We start from the raw sequence: 19,901 nt of genomic DNA on the forward strand, positions 1-19,901 counted from the left end.
GCCCACCACAGTGCCTGGCATTTTATAGGTGGTTTACAAACATGGAATAAAAGCATGGCCTATTGAAAGTCTCTGAATCCTAATTTTCTTATTCATAATTACTCACAATATTATCCATAATATATAAATGTTACATGTAAGTGTGTTAAAGTGTTCTTCTCTCCTCATCCCAAATTAGTAATGTTTTGATTAAGACAGAGCCATATAGGACCTAACTAGACACCACCCTTCATAAAATCCAAGGAAAATAATGGCAGTAATCAACATTGACCTGACCATCATTCATCAATATATCACACATTTACTTTCTTTTCCTTATATCTAGATTAAATTTTGGGATCTTGACCATAAAGATTTCAGGAAATTTTGTTGAATGCTGTGTTAAAATCAAGAGGCATGATAGCCATGGCATTCCTGAGATTCAAATGTAATAGCCAAGCATAGGAAATGAGGTCAGTGCATCACAACTTGAGTTTTAGTGATTTTCTGCTTCTGCAGGCAAATTGCTTAATCTTTCAGTGTTACTACTGCCTAGTGGAGAAATGTGGATAAAAGTGTACCATATTATTTGGTTGTTATATCAGTAGCACAAGATAATCCAGACGAAGCATACAGTATAATGCCTGACACATGGTATATGCTTAAAAACACAAACTACTCTTATTATTACTTTTATTTGGCCACCTATGGAACCACTCAGTTGGATTCATATCCAAGAAATTGTGCATTCATCCCCTCAAGCCTGTTTTGATGTTTTAAATTAGTTTAGCCAGTTTAGTGTCCTTTAGCCAACAACTGTGGTTGGCTCAATGTTTATCATATCAACCTTTTTTGTTTACTTGTTTGTTTTGTTTCTTTGCCTGGAAGAGACAAAGACCTGAGTGTGTTTCTTGTGAGCAGATGCATGTGTTTGTTTAAGCCAGTGGCACAGGGCTGGGAAGAGAATGAGGTGGAGTGGCCAACAGAGAACCTTGTAAATACAGGTCAGGCCAATGCAAAGAAAGTTTGTTGGCTAAATCATCTGTGTATCAGTGATTTGTGAAAACTGAATGCAGGGAGTTTTCTTCAGCTATCAACAAGGTAGTTTAAGCATCAGGCAAAATGTCCAGCATTTTGAATGCAGTTGTTTAAATTAATAAACTCTGAAATTCAATATCAACTGAGGTAGTGGTCACTTGCCTCTCTGTGTGGTTTGACCTTTAGAGTTTTATCATGCGGATTGTTTTGCTGCTTCAGTTGAGTGTGTGTATTGATATCCTCATCTGTCACAGGGGATAGTTCTAGGTAATTGTTACCATGCACTGGTCTATTCCATTCCATTACCAGATTTTTCTAAATTGGTTTCATGGTTTGGATATTCTTATGAATTAGATATTATTATCCTGACTTTCCACAGAGATTGAGGACTTTGTCTGGGGTCACACAGTACACTTTGGTAAGTGATAAAGCACGCTCTCTTTGACTCCAACATTCTTGGTTTTAACCACTATATTATGTTAGCTTCTTTGTGACATGCTTTTGTCTTTTAGGCAATCTCAGTTGCTTTTTCAACTCATATCAGTGAGCTTTGGGAATTCTTTATGGAAGTAGAAGTAGCTTATATTTATTATTAAAATGAACTAAAGGGTCATATAACATTTTGTTTTAATCTCTGGAGGAAGTAGATTTGTAAACAGCCATTAACTACTTTCTTTGAGTTTTGAAGTTGAACCCTCAGTTATTCAATTCATAATTGACTCATTAATAACTTAGTTAATTCAACAAATATTAATGAAGCACTTACTACATGCCTGCCACTGTTTGAAGTACTCAGAAACTATGCCAGACTCAAAGCCTTTCTATAGAATTTGGATATTATTCTAATCTGAGTACTCACTTTTCAGAAAGCTTCAGTTCCAACTATCATTGTGATTTAAGTTCCCACTAGATTGGAATATTCTTTATTCCTCTAATACAGTTTATAGATATGTACACTTAGTCCTGAATCCTGGCCTCTCCTCACCTTTTATGACCACTTAGCCGAAGCCTATGTACTCATCCTTCAAGGGCCCGGGGCCTACCTTCTGCTTGAAGCCTTCCCAGACTACAGGGCACATATTCTGTCTCCTCTAACTCCAGCTTATGTTTACTGTCTGTAATATTCTTTTGTCCCATAAGAGCACAACTGTTGGATTCTCATATTTCAAGGGTTCTTAACCTGGGGTGGGCCCAGAATCACCTATGGAGTTGTTTTTGAAATTTATGTGCTTGATCTTCATCTTACCACATATTTTCAGATTTGACATCTCTAGGGCTAGAGCTCAAGTGTATATTATTTAAAACAACTCCCCAAGTGATTCTGAAGTTTACAAGCAGGTTCAGAAAACATAGCTTACATCATTGTAATGTATGGCCACTGCCCCTTTACATGGTCTACATCAGGGGCCCCCAACCTTTTTGGCACCAATAATTAGTTTTGTGAAAGACAAAACTTTTCCACACACTGGAGCGGGGTTGGGGGGGATGGTTTTGGGATGATTCAAGCACATTACATTTACTGTGCACTTTACTTCTATTATTATTACATTGTAATATATAATGAAATAATTATACTACTCACCACAATGTAGAATCAGTGGGATGCTGACCTTGTTTTCCTGCAACTAGAGGGTCCCATCTAGGGTTCGTGGGAAACAATGACAGATCATCAGGCATTAGATTTTCATAAGGAGCATGCAACCTAGATCCCTCCCATGTGCAGTCTGCAATAGGGTTCATGCTCCTATGAGAATCTAATGCTGTCACTGATCTGACAGGAGGCCAAGCTCAGGTGGTAATGTGAGTGATGGGTAGTGGCTGTAAATACAGATGAAACTTTCCTTGCTTGCCCGCCACTTACTTCCTGCTGTGCGGCCTGGTTCCTAACAGGCTACGGACTGGTACTGGGGTTGGAGACCCCTGGTCTATACAATTCTGTAAAGCAGGTTCTAAAAACACTGGGATTAAAATTCTTTGAATTTTCCTAATTGCCTAACACAATCCTGAGCACAAATACTCCAGAGTTAGTCACTGAAAGAATTAGTTAAAGGGATTGATCCTTTTTATTCCTTCCTCACAATGCACTCAGAAAACTTCAGGAATGAATTATGCCATCCAATACCTAAGTCTGGTACCCTGGAGGCAAACTCTGTGGCCTTCTCTGTGTGGTAGAGATAAAAGTGGTTCACTTAAGTTCTGGCTTTCTTCCTTCCAGAAGGATAGATTTGAAGTTGTTTTTGTGGCCACGTGACTTGCTTTGGTTAGAGCTGTGAGTAGTTGACATGATGAGGGTGTCTCCAGGCTGGAGAATGTAATTGCTGGTGCAATACCTCCCAGGCTCCCTTCTGCTGCCTTGATAATGAGCAAGGCCACTGATACGGAGGCTCCAGCACACTGGGTCCTTGAGTGAGGACACAGGAAGCAGATGCTCCTGCTGACCTGTCTGGGACATACAGCCTGAGTAAGAAATAATGTTTGTGGTTACAGGCCCCAGAAATTTGGGGAATATTTGTTACCACATCTGAATCTGTTCTGACTGACACAGCATGGATTAAGTCCATTTAAAATTATTTGTCATATGCATTATGTAGGTTTTGCAACTTTAAAAAAGTTGAGCATGAAGAGTTGAACTATTTTTGAAAAGGAACAGTGGAAACAAAATTCAAAACTGAGGCCTAGAGTAGAAAGTTAATAAATTTGGGACTTGTGTTTATATGGCCACTAAGGTGATGTTTTTGTCATATATGTACTGTTTTCTTATTAAATTCACCAGCCGGGTGTGGTGGCTCACATCCATAATCTCAGCACTTTGGGAGGCTGAGGCAGGAGTATCACTTGAGCCCAGGCATTCGAGTCCAACCTGGCTAACATGGTGAAACTCTGTCTCTACCAAAAATACAAAAAATTAGCCGGGCAAGGTGGTGCACACCTGTGGTACCAGCTATTGGGGAGGCTGAGGTGGGAGGATCACTTGAAGCCAGGAAGTTGAGGCTGTGGTGAGTCACGTTTATACCACTGTACTCCAGCGTGGGTGACAGAGCAAGACTCTGTCTCAAGAAAAATAAATTTGTTCAAAGGAATAACTATCATCTTCAGTTCTCTACTATGGAGAATTGAAGATTGAACAAAAGGCAGTCATCCAAGGAGATTTAGTATGTTGGCCACACCCTGAATCTGTCATTTGGGATAAATTCCATTGAGATGGTGGCTGGCAGGGGCACCTCCTCTCCAGGGTTTCAATGCTTGCAGTTGAACTGCTCTGCTGCACACAGCCACCCACAATTTATAACTGCTTGTGTGTCTTTAGCCTTCTCGGGGTATCTTTCTCTAGGGCTTTGAGAGTTTGGTATGTGAAAAACTGTATCCTGTCTTAATTTGCATTTCTTTGGTGGTTGGTGAAGTCGACCACTATTATATGTACTTTTTGACTCATTTCTTCTTTTGTGAATTACTCTTCAGGTCTTTAACCAGGGAGATCTTTAAGAGGTGGATGCCTCCCTGAAGTCAGGACACAAGGACCCTTAGCCTCTCTGCTCGCCGGGGGGCTTCCTGACCATCCTCAGCTGCTCCAGCCAGTGTCTTGGCACAAAGGTTGGCAGGAGGTCCCCCAGCGCAGTCACCACCCTGACCCCTGCCTCCCAGCCTGGACTCCTGATGCCTCCTTTTACTCCCTAAGTGCCAGGGTCTGATCCTGGTTCTTGAATGCCAAGGAAGGGCAGAGAGGGTGTGAGAATAGAGGACATTGTCAGAACCCAGAGAATTTCACTTTTAAGACTGTACCTCTCTTTTCCCTTCCTTCTTCTAGCCTCTCCCACCTCCCTTTCCTAGCTTCCCTGGTGTGGAGGGTTGGAGGATTGGGTGGGCTCCAGCAGGTGCCGCAGCAGCAGTTGATACTCCAACTCCTTGCTTCCCCTGGGAGCTGCCAGCAGCTTGTTCTATGTCACATGCCACTCCTCAGGGGGCTCAGGCTCACTCACAACCCCTCCAACCTCACCAAAGGTCACATCCAAGGAAGCTGTGGTTCCCCCTCTTCCCCATCCCCACCTTGGCTACTCTCACCTTTTCTAAATTCCTTTCTGTTCTTTCACTACACTGATGTCTGCGTGATCTTTTATTCTCATCATCTTACCTGCCGCACCACCCAGGGCCTTATCACCTAGGAGGCAGACTGAGACCCTTGACTCAGCCGATAAGCTCCTTGATCATCTGACTGATTTGTTGATCAGGAGTACCTGCTATACATGGAAGGATAGATTGAGGTCAGATTCTGAGGGGCCTTGAATGGCGGGCCAAGGAGTTTAGATGGAACTGCGTGGCCCGTAAGAAAATAGTGCAAGCGAGTGGGTTACGAGCAGAGGTGTACCATATTTTTTGGGCAGGGTAGGGAGAGATCCTAATAGGAGTGTCCAGTTAGGGGAGGACTTTGCTTCCTGTGGGAAGACAATGAAGATGAGGCTTTGTCTTGGGGCCCACCAAGATGATGTCACTATGGGAGGCCCTTTTGAATACATAGTGAGTGCCATTGCTCATCAGCCCTCTTACCTTGGGGAGACTTAATAAACTTTCTTGTGGAAGAGGGACATAAGACGATGAGGTTGCTTTTTCCTTACGGGTGCTGGAATGTGGGGTGTGTTTTATCCTGTTACGACCCTCATTTTGGTAATCAGCACAAGGTCTGTGGCCTCTGTGGCAAGAGCAGTGACAATGTTTTCACACCCCAAGGGGCACACAAAAGTCAGCCAACTCCCTGCTGCTGGGTCAGGAGTGAGGGTCAGAGCAGTGGAAGTCCAGGGACTCCCCAGAAATGGGGCTTAGGCACAAAGATCAGTTAGACCACCCCCACGTCCCTGGTCACCTTCTGCTTTCCCCACACATCAGGGGAGGTTCTGGCAAGAAGTAGCACATCCACACTGGGAAATTTGAAGAGGTTTTGTATAGGACCATTTACAAAGGTAGAGCAGGGATAGGAAAACTTCAAGGGGTGCTGTAGTTCCCAGGATAAATTCTATCACTGTATCTGTTTTGCTTTTTCTCCCATCTGGAAAATGCACACACACACCTGAGTAACTCACTTTCTTCTTGAATTCCAAAAAACTTTTGTGATTGTACATACAATCTTCTCCTAGAGTGCTCAGAAGGGCTCTGTGTGGAGTTGTGTGGAGAGGGTCCCCTTGCAGGAGCCAGGACTTTCAAGAGCCACATGCCACAGTGACCCCACAGCAGTGGTGGGGAGCTAGGGGCATAAACACCATGACTTCATTCTTCTGTGCTCTGAGCTGTTGCTGATGCTCCCTATTGGCCAAACCAAACTGGCAACCAGAGGATAAGGGAGCCCGCTGAGGGAGTCCATCTTGTGACCTCCTAGGCCAGGGCAGAGGGCAGAGGGTAGAGTGTGGGTTGGAGGGAAAGTAGAAGATACACTCCTCTCGCCACTGTAGGGGAAGAAAAACTCTTCCTTTCCCGTCTTAGATGTAGTGATTGGGGACCTGTGAATTAAACTGACAAAAGACAGATTAGAAAGAGAGAAGAACAGATTTAATCATGTAAGTGTGGAGTTCACAAAAAATGCTACTCAAGGAGATGGTTAGAATTTGGGGCTTATGTAGCATCTGAAAGGAAAGGGAGGGGGAGAAAGGATTTTTATGGGAGAAAAATGACTTTTGGAAAGATAAATGGGCACTTAAGAGGGTAGATGGGAGATGTAGTTTTGTGATAGTGGCTCATGTCTGATGAGGAGAGTCAATCTTCCCTGCTTGCAAGAAACTCCTGGGAGGGGGTTTATGCCAACTGAGTTCTTTTGGGAGGCTCCGCTTTTAGGCAGATTTCAGAAACTCAAATCCCTTCTGCTTAAAATCATTTTTGTGCCCCAGTGATATATTCCGGACCACTTCACCACCAAAGGTAGCATGACCTGTGGGGGGCTGTAGGGAGACCAAAGGTTCCCAATTTTAGAGCCACCAAGTTTGAGGGACCAGAGAATCAAGGCCACTGTGGGGCTGCACAGGCTTCTGGGAAGAGAGCTGGAGTGATGGGGCCTCATCCTCTCACAGAGAGCAACCAGCGTCACCAGGTAGCCCTGCTTCTGGGATATCCCGTCCTGATCAATCTTAGGCTGCTCTACGGCATGGCTATGGGGCATTGCACCATGTTATCCCTTAGTCTAGGGAATCTGACACTTGGCCTCTCACACGCTGGGAAGCCAGCATCCTATTTATCTCACAACTTCAGGAAATTATACTGCTTCTAGGTCAGGTTCTGGCTGGAGTAAAGAATGCCAGGCTACAGGGTCAAGAATGCCAGGCTACGGGGTCAAGTGACATCATTTTCCTCAGTGTTTAAGGAACACGCAGAGCCCTTCTGAGCACTCGTGGAGAAGATTCTATGTACAGTCATGAAAGTTTTTTGGAATTCAAGAAGAAAGTGAGTTATTCAGGTGTGTGCATGCGTTTTCCAGATGGGAGAAAGAGCAAAACAGATAAGGTGATAGAATTTCCATTGTTAGATTCTTCTTGTTTGTCTGTGAACTACGCATGAAGGAGCTATCCTGAGCCATGAATACTGAAAACACTTGAGTGCTTTTCCATGTGTGAAAACCTTACCCTTTGAAAAATCCAAGGCCCACCCTGGGCCACACATGTCGAATCTGAGCTCAGCTGTTAGGCAGCTCCTCACCTGCGCCAACAGCGAAAGCAAAAGTGGTTCGGCACAGACATTGTTTAAAATGGCTGCGTTAAAAATACCATCTCGGCTTCACAGATTTCTGGAGCTGTGAGGAGCATCCTCATTTATCTGCTCTGATGAAGGTGAGTCTGGGAGGAATGCACAAGCCAGTTAAAAGTGGTTCTCTAATTGGATTATGCAACAGCTTTTGAATCTTGATGCTTTAAATTTTTAAAGAGCCAGCAACCTCTCTCAGCCCAAAGTCCCTGTGGCTCTGAGCAAGGCTGCAGGGCATTGAAGGGGGGACAGGCTGACAGCTCAGTCAGGTGTAGCTTCAGGACTGTTATGGAAAGGGAAGATCTGTGTATGGGGAAGACTTTCCTAAGGGGTGAGGAGGAAAGAAACTGCTGCCATGTGGAAGGGAGGCATGGATGGACTCCAGAAGACCTGATTTTGGGGTCCCTGTCCAGTTAAGGAAGTTGAACATAATTTTGGTTTGAGGTTTGCTTCAGAAGTCATATAATCTTTGCCACTCACTAATGCTGACTGTGACCCTTGCATAGCCAACTCCCAGAGAACCTAAGTCAAAATCAAATACTTGGCCTTTCTTTTCAGAATGCTTCCATTTGGTGGCTCCAGGCAAACATTTTGCAAAGAATCCTCTTACCTCCTGTTAACTGCAACCTTTGCTGCCTGCCAGCCTACCAGGCGATTCCCTCAATTTGTTCAACACAAGGTCTGGTTGGCCAGGTCAGGTTCCATTCCAGTGGCCCCAGGACTGGAACTTGTCCAGGACTCACAGACCTTCCAATGAGAGGGATCAGAGCTGTTGACCCAGTGGCATTATTCTCCAGCTGGGCTTTGAGATAGAGTCAGAACTGTCAGTGTTTCTGCAGTGCCTCCATCCAGAGGTGGCAGGGCTTGGGGCTGAGGTATAGGAAAGAAGACAGGGTTAAGAAAGATGACCAATGTGGTGGTCCTATGCAAAGATAACCTCTACTATTTGCTTCTGAGGAGTGGAACAGTTGGAAAATCACCTAGAAGTTAGTGGAAAGGATTGTGAAGACAGGAGAAAGGAAAAATACTCAACATGTGTTGATTATGAATTTTAATTACTGAGTTATCTGTTCAGTCAACAGGCTGGGAAAGAAATGTGGGCAGGAAGAGCTCTGTGAATGTTACAGATGATACAATTCTGCTTTTAGGAAATGCACAATTCAACTGTGTCTCCACAACCCAAAGTAAAAGCAGATGTATCCGTCACCAGACTATTTTGATTAATGGGGAAATTTGGAGCTTAAATTATCTGATTCCGCCAGCTATGTTGATCAAATGAACTGGATCGTTGCCAGATCTCTATTTCTCTCAGTGGGGTATAGACACAACTTTGGGTGAGGCAGTTTCGGGGACAGGATTCATCATATGAGGCAGCAGAATCTAAGTGGGAGGGAAGGCACTACAAAGCGAGTGATAACAAAATCCTTACATTTGGATAACCCGTATCGAGAGGCCATGGAGTTAGGTTTACCTCCAAATCAGATAATCGACTCAGCAGGCTACATGACCTCTGGTGTGGAACCACACTCTTCCTGCCCTTTCTGGGAGTTGGTTATCCAATTAAAGAAGCAGTCCTCATGCTGCTGGTTTGCATTGAGGGGACTGAGTGACTGGGAAGAAGTAGAAGAGTTGATAGAAGGGTATTTTTTGGTATCTACCCTCTGATACTCAGGGAGGAACTCTTTCTGATCCCCCATTCAGAGAGGAGACCAGCGCCGTGAAGACAAGCCACCTCTGCCATCTTACTGACTTGTCCAAAATTATCTCTTGATACGACAGAATGTACCACCTGCCCTCCAAAGTTTTCACTGAGCCACTCTGTTTTTCTTTGCTTGTCTAAAACATGTTTGCTGTTTGTTTGTTTATAGATACAGTCATTTGCAAATTATGGAGTCAGTGTAGCTCTTGCATTCAGGGCTTTTTCTAGAGTATACATTTTAAATATCACCACTCTCTGAGACGAGAAAATGATTTGGGTCATGGAGGATGCTGTTTCACCAAAAAATGTCTTTTGAAATAAGGCCCTGCTGGAATATGGATCCTTTACTGTTAACTGATGTGTTGAATGGTTTTGGATGTCTTTTATTGAAAAATAAGGGAGGCAAATTAAAAAAATAGGAATAATGACACTGGGAATCATTAAATGAAATGAGTGATTAAGAAGTGGCTACAACTCAAATGTCCCTCAATGGGTGAATGGATTAATAAATTGTGGTATACACATAAAATGGAATATTATGCAGCTATAAAAAGGAATGAAGTACTGAAACAAGCTACAACATAGATGAACCTTGAAGACATGCTAAGTGAAAGAAGCCAGACACAAAAAGTTACATATTGTATAATTCCACTTACACAAAATATCCAGAATAGGTACATTCGTAAAGGCAGAAAGCAGATTGGTGGTTAAGTGCTGGAGAGAGGAGAAGAAATGGGAAGTGACTGCTTAATAGGTAATTGGGTTTCCTTTTGGGATGATGAAAATGTTTTGGAACTAGGTAGAAGTGGTGGTTGCACAACTTTAAATGTGCTAAATGCCGCTGAATTGCACACTTTAAAGTGGGTTAATTTTATGTTTTGTAAATTTTGCCTAAAAAAAAGGGGTCAAGAAAGCAAACTTGTTTGAGTCGCGGTACTCCCATACTCATTCTCTTTTCCTTTTTATTTCTTCTTCTTTTTTTTTTTTTTTGAGACAGAGTCTTGCTCTGTCACCCAGGCTGGAGTGCAGTGGCGCGATCTTGGCTCACTGCAACCTCCGCCTTCTGGTTTCAAGCGATTCTCCTGCCTCAGCCTCTGGAGTAGCTGGGATTACAGGCTCCCGCCACCACGCCTGGATAATTTTTGTATTTTTTAGTAGAGACAGGGTTTCACCATGTTGGCCAGGCTTGTCTCAAACTCCTGACCTCGTGATCCGCCTGCCTCAGCCTCCCAATCATTTTCTTTTCCTAATGAAGAGGCACTGAGTTTACGACCATTTTGAAGAGGTTCCCTATAGCCAAACAATGTCAATGCCTTAAAGGACCTTGGAGACCATTTCCTCTCATCTTCTCATGTTGCAGATGAGACGTGATTAGGCAGAGGTCCCTTGATTCCAAAATCGGTGCTTAATCCAGGAAATTGCATTGTGTCCTGAGAGTAGGAGATGTAGCATTCTGAGACACCTATTCAAAGTGAGCAGAACATTTCCAATAACTTCTTTTTTGCTATGTTTTGGACCAATTGCTAACGATTGTAATAGCAGTAATAATAATAGCAACAATAATAAAAAATAACACAAGTAGATGAGATGTGTCCTCTCACCTACTGCCATTCCTCAATGTGTAGATATTGCAAAACATCATAGATTTATATAATTTTGTCAATAAAAAATTGTAAAAATATAATACACTGATAATAATATCAGTTTATTGTGCTCTTATTAAGTACCAGATACTGAGTGAAAGAAGCACATTTTATGCAATACCTCATTTAATTTCCCCCCAACCTCATGAGGTCAATGAGAAAACTGATGTCCAAAAAGGTGAAATAAATTCCCTCCAGAGCTTAGAAGAGTTGGGGCTGGAACTGACCATTGGGAGGGGCTACAGTACTCTTAATTAAAGCATCCAATACATGGTTTCCAGATCTTTGGATTTCACAAACTAGCAAAATTTCCAGAAACCAATGTAAGGTGGCCACATTTTATTTTGCCAAATATAAATACTGAGTAACAAGCAAATAATAAAAACGACAAACCTACTATTTCCTATTATTGTTATGTTATCAAATAAAACATATTTTCACACCAAAAAGTAGAAGGACCTATTCTCAGAACAGAGAAGAGTCTTGTAAAGTGGATCTGTTTTGTTTTATGAAAAATTCTTTAGTCGTTTTGCTGCCCAGGAAGATGTCATAGTGGATGCTCAGGGTTGGTCTTTGCTGATGGCTGTCTGGGGACTCAGCACTGCAGGTCACCAAATCAGTGTTGGTGTGGGAAAGTTCATCTTATGCTCACTTGTGGGCTCCATTTCCACCACCATGACCACTTTGTACATGGAGCCATTGAACAAGCATTGTGGTGGCTGGAGAAAGAAGCTGAGTGACATCCACCAGACAGGTCACCTTGTCCACCAGATTACTGAGATTCTCTTCCTCAGTGGATGTCCTATGGTAGAAATCAATGTGAGTCTCAAGTATCTTCATACATTGTGCCCATTCCTAGAAGTTACCTGCCTACCTTTCCTTCAGACCTCCTTGTCACCTTTTTTCTGATCTTGTTCTTTCCAAACACTTGACCTTCTAACCAACGCTTTGGGCATTAATTGTGAATCAGTATAGATTTATACATGAGGTCATCTTTTCTTGCTCATAAAGTGGACAGCTAGATGTATTTCCCACAATATAAATCACTGGGAGGATTTTTCTTCCCCACTGTCTTTCAGGGGTACACCTAAATAGGCTGTAATATAATCAGCTTTGACTTCTGTCTGGTGCCAGTAGACTGGAAAACTCACCAGTAGCCCAGCCCATGCTTTCTCTTCCCCCACTAACTAGTAATAGAGAGCTCTCCAACATGCCATGGTTGGGACTGGGAAAGAGGGAATGCAGCAGGAGGAGCAGGTGCCATGGTAGGCTGAGCCACCTGTCTATGCTGTTCACTTGTCCCTTCTAGGCTTGCTCAGGTCAAGTCTTATGCATACCAGTTCCATTTGACAATGAGATGCTCCTGTGCACATCCAATTTTATAATTTGGTCAATCAAACTACATCTAGTTCATGATAGGCAGCACTTGGTGTTCAATGGTCAGGTTTTTAGTCCTTAGTAGGCTTAGTAGCAAATCAAATCTGGATCAGCCTTTTTAATGGACAGTTTTAGTTGGCAGAAGTTGGCACAGCCATACAGTGAATCCCAAGGGAAGCGTTCTGTGCTTCTCCTACTGTGGCTAGCCAGAGCCTCCATTCAGCATCTCTGCAACAAACGCTTCCAGTTCAGTTGGATATGACTGGTGGCTAGGCAGTTTGAATGGTGGTCTATCTCTGCTGCAGAGCCTTTTTAGATCAAAACTGGCAGCCTCACAGTTGACCCAGAACTTGGGTCAGAGCAGCACACTTATGTTCCTAGAATCCAAAGAGGGCCCCCAAACCTTACTCCTCTTTGTGGAAAGTGAGTCAAGGTAAAATATTTGTCTCATACTTTTGAAGCGATGACACGCTGCCATTCTCCCAGACCACTGACATCTGGAACTCTCACTACTATCTGTTTTCCAGATCCAACTAGCACAATGTCAATGATGAAATGGACCAGTGTCATATTCTGCGGGATATCAAGGCAATCAAGATCATCTTGGACTGTATTGTGACAGAGGGCCAGGGAGTGAACAGAGCCCTTATAATGTATGTAGTTTTCCCTTGCACATGAAGGCAACCTGTCTCTACTTATCTTTTCTGATCCCTTTCCTGGCTTCTAGGGTAATTCCATGTGATGATTAAGCACTACCATCTGCTTTCTACCACCCTGAGATCCCATTATTTCCATCGAAATCCAGAAACTCAATGCCAACTTCCACCACCGCCTCCTGCATAACATCACTGCCTCAGGGGCTTTCAAGGGTGCTGGTGCTCCCCTTACCAATACATTTCTAAGTTCCTTGGTAAAGCATCATCCAAGTCTTCTTAGGGGAATAGTTAGGGGATAATGATAATTTGAGTCTTCATGATGATAGCATGTCATAAATTACCACTGTGTGTTTTTCTCTGGCAAGGAGTTTGCTTGTGCTTTCATGAGATATGTGGGCAACTCAATCCCCAAATCCGTTTTTGAGAGTCTGTTTTCTAGAACTACTCTATATTAGTCAAGGTCTTGGCAAGAAGTAGATGGCACACTTTAAAAACGGGATAAAATTGAAGAGTTTAATGAGGGAAGCTACTGTCACCTTTAGGCCTGAGTGGGCAAGAGGATCATGTTACCAGAACCTGGAAAGAGCTGTGCTGTGGGAGAAGGATGCCTGGCAGGAATGTGGCCTTCTGTAGAGAAATACAGCTGCTTCTAAAACCATGTTCTGGCAGAAGAGAATAAGGTGGCTTTCTCTTTTCCCACACTTCACTCAAGGTGCTGATATATCCCTTTGGTTAAACCCAACTGAAAGTCAGAAAGCAAGAGCTCCTAGTGTTCATCCTGAGAAGTGAGGCTTCTGGGACATACACAGAAGAGTGGAGAATAGTGGAGAGAGGACTTGGAGAAGACTCAGTACTTGGGCTAAGGATTTTTTTCTGCATCTGGAGTCACTGGGAAATCGTGGCAACTTTTTTTTTTAGTAGAGATATATTTTTGGGCTATGTTTTAGGATAACAGTGGTATGTGAATTGAAATTTGGGTAATTTAGAGAAGGGTGATCTGCCATGAGACCAGTGGGAATGGAGAGGCTGCGGAAGATGCTGGAAGGAAAGTATTCAATGGATACATGTATGCAGTAGCCCCCCTTTATCCTTGCAAGATATGTCCTAAGACCCCCAGTGGATGCCTGAAACCGTGCATAGTACCAAACCCTATATATACCATGTTTCTTTCCTATATATGTTGTGTTAGTTTGTTCTTGCATTGCTATAAAGGAATATCTATGACTGGGCAGTTTATAAAGAAAAGAGGTTTATTTGGCTCATGGTTCTGCAGGCCATACAGGAAGCATAGCTCCGACATCTGCTTCTGGGAAGACCTCAGGAAGCTTACACTCTTGGAAGGTGAAGAGAGAGCAGGCAAGTCACATGCAGAAGCAAGAGAGGGGGAGGTGCTTTAAACACTTTAAATAGCCAGATCGCAGGAGAACAAACTCACTATTGTGAGGACAGCACCAATCCATGAGGGATCTGCCCCCATGATTGAGACACCTCCCACTAGGCCCTCCCTCCAGCACTGAGGATTACATTTCAACAGATTTAGGGAGACAAATATCCAAAGTATATCATATACACACCTATGATAAAGTTTAATTTATACATTAGGCACAGTAAGAGATTAACAACAATAACAATTATTATTGGTAAAGTATTATTAAGTAAAATAAGGGTTACTTGAATACAAGCACTGCAATACTGCCATAGTTTATCTGGTCACTGAAAGGGCTACTAGGGACTCACGGGCGGGTAATGTCTACAGTGTGGATATGCTGGACAAAGGGATGATTCATGTCCTAGAGGGGACAAAGTGAGGTGGCATGAGATTTCCTTAAACTGCTTAGAATGGCAGACAACTTGAAACTTGAGAATTATTTATTTCTGGAATTTTCTATTTGATATTCTCAGACTACAGGTAACTAAAACAGTGGAAGGTAAAACTGCAGATAAGGGGGAATTATCTTACGTGCCTTTTATGTCAGTGAGGTGGTAGAGAGTCGCTGTTTGAAGACCAGAACTTCTGTCTGAGGCTGTGTTAGTGAGCCCGACCAGGAGGCTGTGGGGACGGCACACTATAGCAGATTGCCTCGGAGTTGTGCTTTTGAAGTTAGAAAGCCAAATCAATGTGAAGAGCATTTGGTCGTCCTCATTTCTATGCACACGTAGATTGCATATTAATATCAAAGGAAGTCAGTTGTGTATGTAAAGGAGAAAGAATTTTCTTTGGAGTCTTTAATTGTCAAGCGCCATTAAGATTTTCTTCTTCTTGCCCACCAAAATGACAGAATCCACTTTAAAATCTTTGAAAGCAAATGATGAAATTTGATGCCAGGGTGGTAGCAACAACAGAAATAGCTAATATTTATTGAGTACTTTCCAGGCAGTGTGCTTTGCATTACTGCCTTATTCATCGCTACTACCAACCTTATGCAATGGTATTCTTTATGTTACAGATGAGGAAACAGAAGCTTAGGCAAGTTAAACCCAGTCTTATACAGAAGAAAAGACAAGTTGGTTTTCTAAGACAGTACTGGCCAGCTCTTATAAAGCCCATACTCCTAACCTTCATTTTCTATTGTATCTCAATGGTAAATGATCTCTGTATAAAATTTACCTGATGATTGCCTATTGTCTTTCAGTTACACACACGCGTGTGTGTGTGTGTGTGTGTTTTCAATGAATTTTGAAACTGCCTGTATCCAATGCAGCCATTAAATTTAGGAAATTCAGGTTTTTAAGCACATTTATAATTAATCATTGAATAAGAAATTGATCAGGCTCTGGCTCAGCGCAGTGGCTCACACCTGTAATCCCAGCACTTTAGGAGGCCAAGGCGAGGGGATTGCTTGAGCTCAGGAGTTCAAGGCCAGCCTGGGCAAAATACAAAAATTGGTGGTGCATGCCTGTAGTTCCAGCTACTTGGGAGGCTGAGGTGGGAGGATGGCTTAAGTCTGTGAGGTTGAGGCTGCAGTGAGCGAAGATCATACCACTGCCCTCCAGCCTGGACAACAAAGTGAAACCCTGTCTCAAATAAATAAATAAATAAATAAATAAATAAGTAAATAAATAAATAAATAAATAAAAGAAACCACCAAAAATACAGAAATTGACCAGGCTTTGGGTCAGTTATTTGGGTCATAGATAAAAGTGTACAAAATAACCATGGCTTATATTAAGGGTGAGAATAACTGGCTTAGAATATTGCCAGACATATAGTAAATGTTCTATTAAGGTTACCTATTATTAGTAATACTCACTCCCCATACTAAAAGTGTAAACTTCAGTAATATTTCCTTCAGAATCCACATTTCATAGAGATTTTAAATTTTATCTGAACAATTACATTTTCTCTCTGACCATTTGTGCCCAAAAGGTGATCACTGTCATGAATTTGGTGGGCATATGTATCTGATGATGTTTCCATAACATTAGTATTAATTTGTGTATACATACACAATTTTATTGAAAACTTACCTAATGCTATCACATTACACATATTTGCCTCAAAGCGCTGTCATTTTCCACAACATCGTGGAAAGTCTGTCTGTGAAGCACATATAACTAGTTAGAATCTAGTTTACCCGATGCATGCTGCTATCTGGGGATGAACTTAATTCTGTCAATGTCTTATTATAACCTTCCTGTGAAAATTCTAGTGCCTCTTTCTATTCACACAGAAGAAAGTTTCCATATGATAGATGCATAAAAGATAGTTGTTCGTTTGTAAAATTCATGAATGTCCAATGTTACTGTTAGTTGTCTGTATTTGTTTTCCCAATTTTTGAAAAAAAATCAGATACAGTAAACTACCTGAAACTGCTAGAATCAGGAATATCCCTGAAGTCTGTCTAGTAATAGTAGTAGTCATTCCATCATAGCTGCCCTGAAATTCTCATCTTTTATAGGTAATAATATATTCATATCTCAGATTTCTGAAGTACTGTAAAATTAATCACTGCTTATGTAAAACCCTACAAACCGCAATATTCATGCCTAAAGACCCCTATAAGCCACTAGTTCCTTCAGCTAATCTACAGATGAGTTCACTGAGTCTGAAGAGGAGGATCAATAACCTGCCTCTTTTGGTTCATCTGGAACCAAAGCAGATGTGAAAAGAAAAACGTTCAGTGGGTTCTGGTGGACAGGAGAGATCCGTAGCACAGGAGTCAGGAGTCCAAGATCTGAGTCCCAATTCTTTTATTCCCTGCATCCTTAGCACTTAATAGATATTCCATCATGGTGAAAATCAAAAACATATAGTTAAGATTTCCCAAGCACAGTAAGTGAAATGTTTGCCTATTGCCTCTCAATTACACACACACACACACACACATATGCATGTGTGTGTGTGTGTGTATGTGGGGGTGTATTTGTGTGTGTTCAGTGAATTTTGAAACAATGGGCCAGGAACTGTTTTAAGTGCTTTACATGTATTATCTCATTGTATCCTCCCAACAATTTTAGGAGGGAGATACTAAAAGATTTTGTGGGAGATACAGCACAATAAACTAAGGGGGAAAATTACTCTCATATTGAAAACTATATTAACACTTGCTTTAGTATTTTGACATAAAGTGGCTTTTGGAAGCAGAATTTTGTCAGGACCAGTCAATTACCTGCTTATACTTTCAGATTCATTTATTCATTCAAAAACTCTTCCTGACTGGCTAATATTTGTCAAGTTCTGTTCTCAGTCATGGGGTACACCCACGGATAAGGATGGCCTCCTCTTCTGAGATGCTTACTTTTCAGTAGGGAGATAACTGAATTCAACCACGTCCCATCACACTCCCAGTCTTGGTACAAAGCAGGCAAAGGAACCTGGATGAATTCAACCTGGATTCAGGAAAAGATAGAATAACTTAACATTTTTCTAGCCTGAAGGTTGAATTGTTAGTTTGATTGTCGTTGATGTCATGGCACTTGGATTGTGCTACTTTGTCCTCATTTATTTAACCATGGAATTTTGCTTCCCTGATCTCTAACTCTAATCAAATTCTTGCCTTCCTGACCCACTCAGAGGTCCAGAAAAATATCTTCACCATTTAAAACTTTTCTTTAAATGAGATTATTTTTAATAGGAGCAAATTATCTCTGAGAAAGAAATAATATCATCATTTACCAACGTCTAATATACCACTTCCCTATTCTCTGAAAAGTGCACACAATTTTTTAAACAGTCACTTGGCAGCAGTAAATGCTATTTAGTCAGCCTTGTAGACCAAGGACGATTGGGGCTAGCACTATGGAAATATTTCTCATGTTTTCCCCTTTTATGAAGAGAGAGAAAGAAATTATTTCTAATGTATCAGTGAGAGTCTCTCCTGTACTCTAGATTAATATGTTTTAGTACCCAGCCAGCATCAAAGTGCTGTGATGCATCATATTGATCATCAAATATCAGTCCCCAGGAAGAGTTTCACTAGAAACACTTGTTAGGTGTGTTGTGTGCATTATATAACATTTATGCAAACCACAGCTTGCATACAGTACCAAACTTATCCAGGGAGAAGAAATCACATTTCAGCAGAGAACAGGTTTTCCATCTGATTTGTGCCCAGAACATGTAAAAAACATAGCAGGTTGCATGCTGCATTGACTAAGGAACATACATATGCATTTAAATCACTTGTGTTTTACTTTTTTATGATGCATTGGTGAATTGTATTCCTTTTGCATTTGTAATTAGAAGGCGGAACAGATGTGATGGTTTCGTTTAAAGTGATATGTCCATTAAAATAAACTATACTACAAGTAATTGTTTTCTTTAACAAGGGAGTCTGTCCGTTGTCATGCTGTTTTTGAGCTGTTTAAATAGACTGTGAAGAAAAACATGTTTGTCTTCAGGAAATGTTGATTGATTACGGAAGAAAGAAATTTTTGTGATAGGAATGTTTGCATATTTGTTGTTTTTGTTGTTCTTGCTCTTTTTGTTTTGGAGGTGGAACATCATCAGAGAAGCACTCCTACATTCATTCTTCCAGCCTCACTTTTTCTTCTCCAATTGAGACTAATAATTCAAACCTATCTGTATTTCAAAGAAGGCCAAGATTTCCCTTTTTCATTTTAATAAGCTATACTACAGTTAAGCTGAATATTAAATTATTACCCACTTGGTGATCAAATATACTGTCAATGTTACCACTGGCTCTTTGTTTGAACCCAAATGAAGTGTGGATTTTTATTTTGATCAATGACAGCTTTCTGAGATCTGCAGTTATGCTTGATTGGGACAGGCTGTGACAGCCAATGCAGTAGCCGGCAGACAATTCTTTAATATATGAATCTGACTGACCCAATTATCCATCCCCCACCCCCAAAGCAAAAAGCATCTCCAGAAACCTTTTACCATTTTCTTCTTGCAATGTCAATGCACTCAACATAGACAAAATTTAACTAAAATTATCCTTTGTAGAACAGATGCATACTAATCCCTTCACTGCTATAATTAAACACCTCTGTCTCTGAGTCACCAATGCTTGTAGACACATCAAAGTTGCCATTTTTTTAAAGGAAAATTTAACACCATGGTCTGTACATACACAGTTGGAAAGATAGCATGGTTTCATACAAATTCTGCTTAATTGTGCCAAAATGTGCCAAAATGACATTTCTTGTTGATATAAAAATATTCTGAAAGGCTTTATGTGGGGAGAAATGTTGGGATGAGGTATGTTATGGTGGTTATGATGTTGAATTCAATAAAGTATTGAATTCAGTATTTTTTTACTGAAAAAGGTTGCAGTAAGCACCCAAGGTACCAGTGTTATGCACTACAAGGCAGGTGCAGGGAAAATC

At 41.6% G+C, this 19,901-nt stretch overlaps 1 long non-coding RNA gene across 2 annotated transcripts in view; it reads left to right on the forward strand.

Moving 5' to 3' along the window:
• Window positions 1-7,576: 7,576 nt before the first annotated feature.
• The window catches only part of LOC129398408 (uncharacterized), a 34,827-nt gene continuing 22,502 nt past the window's right edge, over window positions 7,577-19,901 (forward strand). The window contains exons 1-2 of one of the 2 annotated variants that reach the window (XR_008626181.2): window positions 7,577-7,820; window positions 12,981-13,106. This is a non-coding gene — a long non-coding RNA (uncharacterized LOC129398408). The remainder of the gene's footprint in view (window positions 7,821-12,980; window positions 13,107-19,901) is intronic. The other variant, XR_008626182.2, reaches the window with a different exon arrangement.

This window comes from Pan paniscus, chromosome 6 (genome assembly GCF_029289425.2).
Source record: "Pan paniscus chromosome 6, NHGRI_mPanPan1-v2.0_pri, whole genome shotgun sequence".
NCBI lineage: Eukaryota > Metazoa > Chordata > Mammalia > Primates > Hominidae > Pan > Pan paniscus.